General features: G+C 32.0%; 1 protein-coding gene across 6 annotated transcripts in view; it reads right to left on the bottom strand.

The window, feature by feature from the left end:
* The window catches only part of LOC106462420, a 90,776-nt gene extending 83,417 nt beyond the window's left edge, over positions 1–7,359 (bottom strand). For 5 of the 6 annotated variants that reach the window (XM_022390057.1, XM_022390082.1, XM_022390079.1 and 2 more), the window contains exon 1: positions 6,943–7,359. The gene's annotated coding sequence lies outside the window, so the exon portion shown is untranslated. The remainder of the gene's footprint in view (positions 1–6,942) is intronic. The other variant, XM_022390063.1, reaches the window with a different exon arrangement.
* Positions 7,360–8,817: the final 1,458 nt, after the last annotated feature.

The raw sequence follows: 8,817 nt of genomic DNA, 5'->3' as shown, positions 1-8,817 counted from the left end.
GTTGTGTGAATTGTAATTACTGTTGGTGGATATTTATAGGTATCGGTAAGCAGGTGGTGGTATCTAGCTCGTGGAAGGGGTTAATTGGGGGTGTGTTGTGTTGTGGCTTAGGGGTTTCTTGCCAAGAAGTAGCAGTGTGCGTGCTGTTCCTGTCGATTGTTTGTTGATTATGGGAGTTTGCTGTAGGATTTTTATTGCTTCGTGTATTTGAAGAGTTGTGAAGTCGTTAAATTGGCAGTTTACTTTGGTGTTTTGTACTAGGTCCTGACGTGTGAGTTTTTGGTTGTGGATGCGGGCACAGTGTTCTTTGATGGCTCCATTTTGTAGGTGCATTGTTTATATTCTAGCTTGTCAATATTGGTAGTTTGAGTTCCTAATTCATACAAAATTATAGACTGTATTTTGACATCACACATCTAATTTGAACCAGTGCTGCATTCAACATACCACATGACACACAAAAATCGATATTTGGGTGTGTTATTATAATATTTACTTTTAAATTAAGAAATTAACTAACATCTAACACTAAAATTTGAATTATAATCTACAATTTGATACCAAACTTACTGACATAAATTTGTAAAATAGTAGTTCAATAAAATTTTGAATGAAAGTCAGCAAACAAAATGACATGGCATTTGACACATGACCTGTCATTATAGGGTTAACAGAGAATGTTATAGTAACTTTAATATGGTAAAAGGTACATGCAGTTTAAGGTTAAGTAGCATGGAGACAACTTTATGAGTATTTTAGAAGTTGAATATAAGAAAGGGAATTTCTATATGTAATTTGCAGAAGGTTGGTAGTACAAAATGTAGCAGCCTATATATGGGCCATATGGTCCCTTATCCCTTTAAAACAATTTAAAATTTAGATAAGCCCATATTTCTTTTATCAAACATTAAAACATACAGCTGGGTAATTAACTCAATTATTATATTACCTATGAACATTGATTAGTGTCATATAAACAATTAAACAAAATTAGTGTTTCCAATTATTACTGTTTTTGATTATTCTGACTATACAAGTAATTGAAATATTACTATTATGATTTCTCATTGATTAATTGAAGGTTGTTACTCTTAATTGATAAGTGTCACAATTCCTGAAAATAACCAATATTACTATAATTTTATTACAAGTTACACCTTTTACAGTAAGAAAGAATATTTTTAAAAAAGGTACAATAACTTGATCATTGTTACAATCATTCTCAAGTACACAAGTTTTGTATAAAACCCAATATATTTAGAATTGCACATTACACATTTCCTAACTGCCACGTAACTATACAAATATTTTGAGTCTCCACAACCAAAGAGTGTACGAGTCACATGACTCAGTTAAGGGGAGACATGAGACAAAACAACTAAATGGCAACATCAAAGTAAATTCATAATTTTTTAAAAAAGAGATGAACAACCAAATCAAATGCAGAGCCTCAAAAACAATGCAGTAGTAGAGTTCAAACAATTTAAAAAATTTAAAATCACTGGTTTCAAAATGTACAGCTGATTCAATAAAGTGGACAAATTGAAGTACAAAATTTTCTTTAAACTTCCATCAAAGATGAATTACCTGTATTTATAAACATTCTATCTTCTTACTTCATATTAGTGAATTCACTGTACCAGTTTTAATATCTGAACAACTGTAACTACAGAACAAAAATAATTAAGCTCCCCTAAATTTTTCATTGGCTACCAAATTACAAAATCTAAAAGCCAGGTGCCTCTAAGGATTCTATCTAACTTTAACTGTCAAACCAACCCTTTATTTTTATTAATTCCTTTCTTCATCTCCTGTGAACTGCCAGCTTCACCTACTACTGATAACAACTCATTCCATAGGCAAATCACTCTGTTAGAAAAACAAAAATGTTTTAAATGAAGCATAGCCTATCTTTTCAAAATCTTAAAATTTGTGTTCCTCATTCTAGTCTTTGGAGTATAGCACAAAAAATCAGAGGCATTTTCCTGTCAATCCCCAGATAATCTTGTAAACTTCAAAGAATAACCTCTCACTCCTTTCTTCTAAAAAGAAAAGTAAAGAGATCTTAACCTGTCCCCAGGCGATAAGCCTTTCCACCCCTGAAATTATCCTAGTAGCACTCCTCTGAATCATTTTCAGTAAGTCAATATCCTTCCTTATATAAGGAAGCCAAAATTGTAGTATTAGAGGGAGCAGTTCAGTAATAAACAAAACAATTTTGAAAGCTCTGTAACAGAGAAGTTACAACCACCTGTAAAATATAACCTTTGATGAGAAGATAAATGTTATTTTGGTATTATTTAAAACTTATAATAGTTCATTTTTGCATTTTAGTCAGATTAATTTCAAATGAACATTTTTAAGGTATATTATTACTGTACTCGTTAACTGAATGATGGAATGGATGTGGACTTGGTGTACTAAGATTTTCAAAATGCCTTGATAAGGTGGCAAAATGTGCCACACAAAAGAACAGTCAAGAAAACTGCATTGGTGGAGGATGTGGAAAGACTAGTAAATTAGATTGTGGGATAGTTCAGAAAAAGAGAGCAAAACAAATTAATAATAATGAAATTAATTCAAACTGGACTCTTATTACTCATATAATGCCTCCTGAAGGGGTCAGTGCTTATGCATTTGCTTTTTCTTATTTACATGAATGATACTGATAGGGGCATAAGTTAGTAAAGTTTGCAGATGACTTTAAACTCTTGAAATTTTTAGCTGTATTGAGGATGTTGAAGTACTACAGAATGACTTAGATCAATTGATTTGTTACATAAACATCTGGTCAATAACTTTAATGATAGTAAGTGCAAAATAATGAAGCGGAGAGCGGACCGCAGGTTCCACGTTTCTAGTCCTAAGTGCCGATTTTTCCAAGCCCGTTCCCTTGGCTGTGGTTTCGCTAGATAGTAGAAAAATGACAGTGGGAATCTCATTAATCCATTCATGTTACATAAACATCTGGTCAATAACTTTAATGATAGTAAGTGCAAAATAATGCACTTGGTGTATCATAATTTGGACCATTCCTAGTTTGCCCCTGAAAAAAGAAAGGTCCACCTTTAGAAAGTACTCAAGTTATAGGGTACTGTATATTTTAATTAAATTGATTTTTTAAATGTATATATTTTCCTAATATCATGAATAATTTGGATCATGTGTAATATAGATGGTAACCCACTTAATAGCATGCCTGAAGAAAAGTATCTTGGAATAGTTGTGTGTGTGTGTGTGTGTCATTCAAGCCATCAAGGAAGTGGTCTGTTGCTACAAGCAAAGCTAGTAGAACTTTAGGGTGTATTTATGGACAAATTTATTATAAATTAAAATAGGGTAATTATTTCTATACACATGACTTGTTAGTCCTCACTTGGAATACTGTGTGCAGTTTTGATCTCTTTATCTAAAAAATAATATTGATTTATTGGAAAGGTTACAGACAAATACTATACTAGGAACGATTCAAGAAATAAAAGGGTTATCTTATGGGGGGGGGGGGGATAAGGTCTCTTAGTATATTTTTTCTTGAGAAAAAAGGGCAAGACAATCTTATTGGGGATTACAAGATTATCCAGGAGACAATAGGACAAAATTGTCTAATTTCTTTTTTATACAATATATTTGGAAAACAACAATAGAAAAGTTTTGGAAAAGAAAGACTAGTTAAACATTTATTCTTCTAACAGTGTATTTAACTTATGGAATGCATTGTTGTCAACTGTATTGGAAGCTTTACAAGAGCTTAAGAAGGAAACCAATAATTTCCCAAAAAATAAAGTGTGGGTTTAAGTGTCTACTTTTTCTCAAGCAATAACATTAAAGGACCAAATGTTGTTTGCATATTATGAGGCCTAATTAGTGTTTTGTATAAAGAAATAATTATCTTTTTTGATTTGCATTCAATAAGTCTACACAAACATCTTTACACTGTGTTTTACAACTAACAACAAAGCACCACCTCACTGGTTTGAACAACTTATCCACCACAGAGTCAAGATTCTCCCATTCAACCACACTATTGAGTAGTTTCATATCTGTATTATATGATGTAATTAGCATGAGATCCAAATTATAACCCAAATGCATAACCTTACAACTACTATAATTAAAGGTCAATCGCCAAATATCTGTCCATTTTCCAAATTACTCTGTGATGCCTCAACATCTCTCAATATAGCTAGAAATACTCAAAAGTTTATTGTCATCCGCAAGTTTTACTAATTATACTCCTATCAATCATTAATATAAATGCAAATATGCAAATTCCCTAGCGCTGACCTCTGAAGCAGTTCACGGGTAACAAGGGTCCAGTTTGACTGGACTCCATTAATAACAATTTTTGCTTTCTCTCAGCCAACCACCCTACAACATATGTCAGAATGGTCCTTATTTTTGAAAATTTACAACACTCTCACTCCCTCATTTTCTTTCAATATAAAGAACAAATAATTCACACCAAATTTTATCCATATTAAATAACATTCAGGGGTTGCTCAAGGTAGTTAAAATTTTTATCTGTAGCTCGCATTACATTTGCATATTCTGAATATTCCACAATGTTTTAAATAATTCTGGAAGGCTATAAATTTATCTGATATGTTCTAGCATATTATTATGAAATATTCTAGTACACTCAGAAATATTCCACAGTATTCAGAATGTTCAAGAACATTTTATATATAAATAACCCATGCTGTCACTTTTTTACTTCCGTAATATTCTGTATAACAGTAGTTTCTAGAATTTCTCTGAGGTTATATAAGTACTTAAGCAGATTCTTATGTATCACTTCAGCTGACACTATATTAGTGTATCAATGTAAATGGATACTGCAACAAGAAGTAAGACTACACTTTGGCTGCATGTGTCACAAGAAACTAAACTAACAGGAGGTAAATTATCTTCAAAAAGGCAACTGCTGTGTTTGTGTGTTTTCCTACCATCACAAAATATTAAAGAAGATAGCTGTGAATGCTCAAAGGTTGTGATCAAAGAGACTGCAGCTTTTTGGAACAAGGCTTGAATTCCAATTTGTCCAGAACATCATGCCATTATCAAATTGGAGAAGCTTTTTGAAAATTGGGAAAGTTAAAGAAACATTAAAAAAGAAATGCTAAAACACAGTGAACTAATGAGGCAGAGTTTCCCAATAACCTCAATGAGAACTATTTGACATCACTCATAGGGCTGTCCTGACTCTGATCAAGATCCCAGAAAACAAGGATTTTCTTCTTGCTCAGAGGGAAAGAAGACATTTTGGATGCATGGGCCAAGAAGATAACGTTCTTTCTTTCAAAGGAATCAAGGGCTAAAAAATAAATGAAGCAATTATAGACAGGAAACAGCAGACCTTCAATCAAACTCTCAGTTTTTTGAAATCATCCCACAGCAATGATGATGAGGTTGGTGGATACAGTAACTATAACAGTAATGAGGATAGAGGAGAAATTGGAGAACCATCATCTTCTAAACCTAAAAAGAGGGCAATAAGAAATATCATCACTCCCAATTTAACAACAGCTGTTGATAAAACCAAGTTGAGTTGTAGAAAGGCAACAATTGTCCTTACTGTCACAGCTGACAGCCTTGGTCATGATGTGCAGGAGCTAACCATCAACAATTCCTCAATCTGAAAATCTCTGTGAAGAACTTGTCAAAAACTTGAAGGAACAGTTCCAGTCAACAGTCTACACTGGGATAGGAAGCTCTCTAATGATCTCACAGGGAAAGAACAAGCAGATCATCTTTCTGTGATCCTGGATAGAGCAGCAATAAACCAACTCCTAGACTAGAAAGATTCTAGCTTCTGCAGAGGCACATTTGCTTAAATAGTGGGGAGTCAATGATCATATAAAGGCAGTTTGCTTTGACATAAAAGCAAACAACATTGATTTTAAACAAAACTCTGTACTTGACATGTCAGAATCATATCTTAGAACTTGACCTGCCAAGTGTTTTCAAGGATTGTATGAGGCTTTCCTCTATACTAGATATTGCAATTTTCAAAATGAACCACCCTAAAGTATATGAATATGAACTGTGAAACTCAAAACTTGAAAAGGGTTGACACATTCAGTGCAGTAGGGATTTGAAATAATACTCTTGTAACATATACTAAATAAAGTAAGTTTTCATATTTTAAATTAAATTTTTAGTTAACTGAAATTGTTTTCATATGGTTAAATTTTTAGTTGCACAGGTTTACAGCTAAATTTTGTGTCACAATGTTAAGAAAGAAAAGCACACTTTTTTAAAGAAAACAATGTTCTAAAGCAAAGTTGATCTTCAGTATTTCTTCCACTTTCCTTGATCAGTTATTCTAACATTGGGTGTGAAGAAAGATTAAAACATAAAAAATTTTAAACATATAAACTACAGTATCCCACCCTTATGTTTATAGAAAAAATTATATGCGTGTATATATATACATACATACACACACACATATATCAAATACATATATATATCTAAACAAATATCACATATATATACATACACACACACACACACCAATCATTTCTTTATATATACACCAATCATTTTAATTGAATACTTCATCTTATAAAATTTATATTTAATTTGTTAGTGATGATCTTTTTAATTACTTAAAATACTAAGTCTTGCTCTGTTCATTACCACTCACTGGATATCTCTTGATTGATGGCAATGTAATATGTTCCTATTTCACTGAAATTTTCATTATTTGACACTGTAATTTTGAAGTTCTATACAGCATTTAAAAACTGGTTTCTAAATTTTTGGTTGTGTTTGTTTTAGATATACGTACAAAACTACACAAAGGCTATCTGTGCTAATCATTTCTAATTTTGAACTGATGGTGATAAAATAGAGCCTCAAGTTAATAAAAATTGCCGTTTAGCTATGGAAGGATCCAGTTATATTTCAAAAATGAAACAATAAATTATATAGACTTACCTTGTAGTAATTGTCGTATCTTATCATATTTAGCTTAACTCGATACTGGTGGAACTAGTAGCAGTGGCAACAGTGGTTCGTACTAGTAAATATTAATTTAATAATTTTAATAGTAGAAGCGTAATAGTAATACTAGTAGTAGTAGTACTAGTGACTGATTCAGTGAATGTAATTTGTATTCACTAATCAGCGAGTATTCTGTTTTCAGTACGTTCATGCCATTTTCGTTTATATCGATAAAATTAATATTCACACAGATAAAGAAAAGTTCATAGCATATACCTCTTTTTGTAGAATTAGAAAACAGAACTTAAAATATTTATATAGCGTGCATTAAAAGCAAACGAAAACTATTTGTTAAGCTTTAAACACAATATCACAGAAAACGTTAGATGAAAGCCTCCCAATCTGCCTGCGTTGACGGATGTGATGCTCTAATCTCGTTCCCAGCATCCCTTGTTAAATCGTTTAATCATCAAAACAAAAACCAGAATGAGCTACCAACGGCACACGTCCACATTATACGTCACAATCACACGTCTTTTTTTATCACTAACAGTAATAAAATCTTCATATTGTAACTGAATATTTGGCTTTGTTTCTGATAATGTTTTAATCTATAAAAGGGAAAAAATAATGGACAAAACACGGGAAATAACATCTAATGACAATTTTCCCTATATTTGACGAAAAATGTAGACACTGCTCAAAATAAACGATGTTTTTGCTGTTATTTTTTTTTCTGTAATAATACAATGTTCAACGGTACAAATGATTTATTCTTACAGAAGTGATATTTATGCAAGATTCGCATTTTTTCTTGTTATACTTCAATAATGAAGAAATAGCTTATGACATTTCAAAATGATAATATAAAGTGGTGTTTTTGCTTTTGTTTCTTTTTTTTTGTAATATACACTTTATGCTCTTTAATTCTAAAAGAAAGCCTGGTGTTTCTCAGCTTTTAAGCTAAATTTTTCATTCAGATTTTCTTCATTTCTCAGTATTGTGAGCTGTAAAACAAGAAAATATTATCTCACATTAAGCCACAACATGATTATCTGAAAACTGCATTTTCGATCAACAAATACTCTCATCAGCCATTTTCCTCACCTTAGATCACATAATGCCACATTTGATGGCAATCTGTAAATTCAACATAGCTGGTTTGGTTCGTTTATTATTAAGCAGAAAACTACACAATGGTTTATCTTTACTATAGCCACAGCGAACATCGAAACCCGATTTTTAGGGTAATAAGGCTTTGAACTTAATGCTGAGCCACCGGGGATGTGACAATCTAGTTGAACAGATGAGAAATAACAGTAATAATGGCATACTGCTTGCAACTGCTATTTTCATGCAGCTAGTCGTCGCGACTACTTTATAGTTGGGGAGGGGCGAAGCATAGATTTTAGGGAACTAAAGACAGCAAAAAAAAACGATTTTAGAAAATTTAGATGCAGCTCACAAGCTTTTGCATAAAAAATACGACATGCAATAAAAATACCATAATCGTAAACACAAAGTCGTAAAACTACAAACTTCGATGCATGCAAACCGAAATAGATATTCAGGTCTCATGACCTTAAAATCTTCACTGAATTATGTTTCAACTTTTTTTTTTTTACTTTCCTTCTTAAGTATACTAGAATCAACGTTGAAAATTGGTATGTACAGTAACCTAGATGACTTAAATGGTTAAAGCTCTCTTCTTAGATTGTACTCATTATTTAAAATATTGTCGTAAGCTTTATTTTCAATGTTTTAATTTATTAATTTAGGTGTTTGCTAGAAAGCGCAGGATATTATAAACTACAGAATTTGTATAATGAGTAGAAAGAAAGTGCGCTATAAATATGAGTAAAGTGAAGA

This window comes from Limulus polyphemus, unplaced genomic scaffold, assembly GCF_000517525.1.
Source record: "Limulus polyphemus unplaced genomic scaffold, Limulus_polyphemus-2.1.2 Scaffold46, whole genome shotgun sequence".
NCBI classification, from domain to species: Eukaryota; Metazoa; Arthropoda; class Merostomata; order Xiphosura; family Limulidae; genus Limulus; species Limulus polyphemus.
The sequence above is the reverse complement of the archived record's forward strand: the minus strand, read 5'-3'. Positions and strand labels throughout refer to the sequence as shown.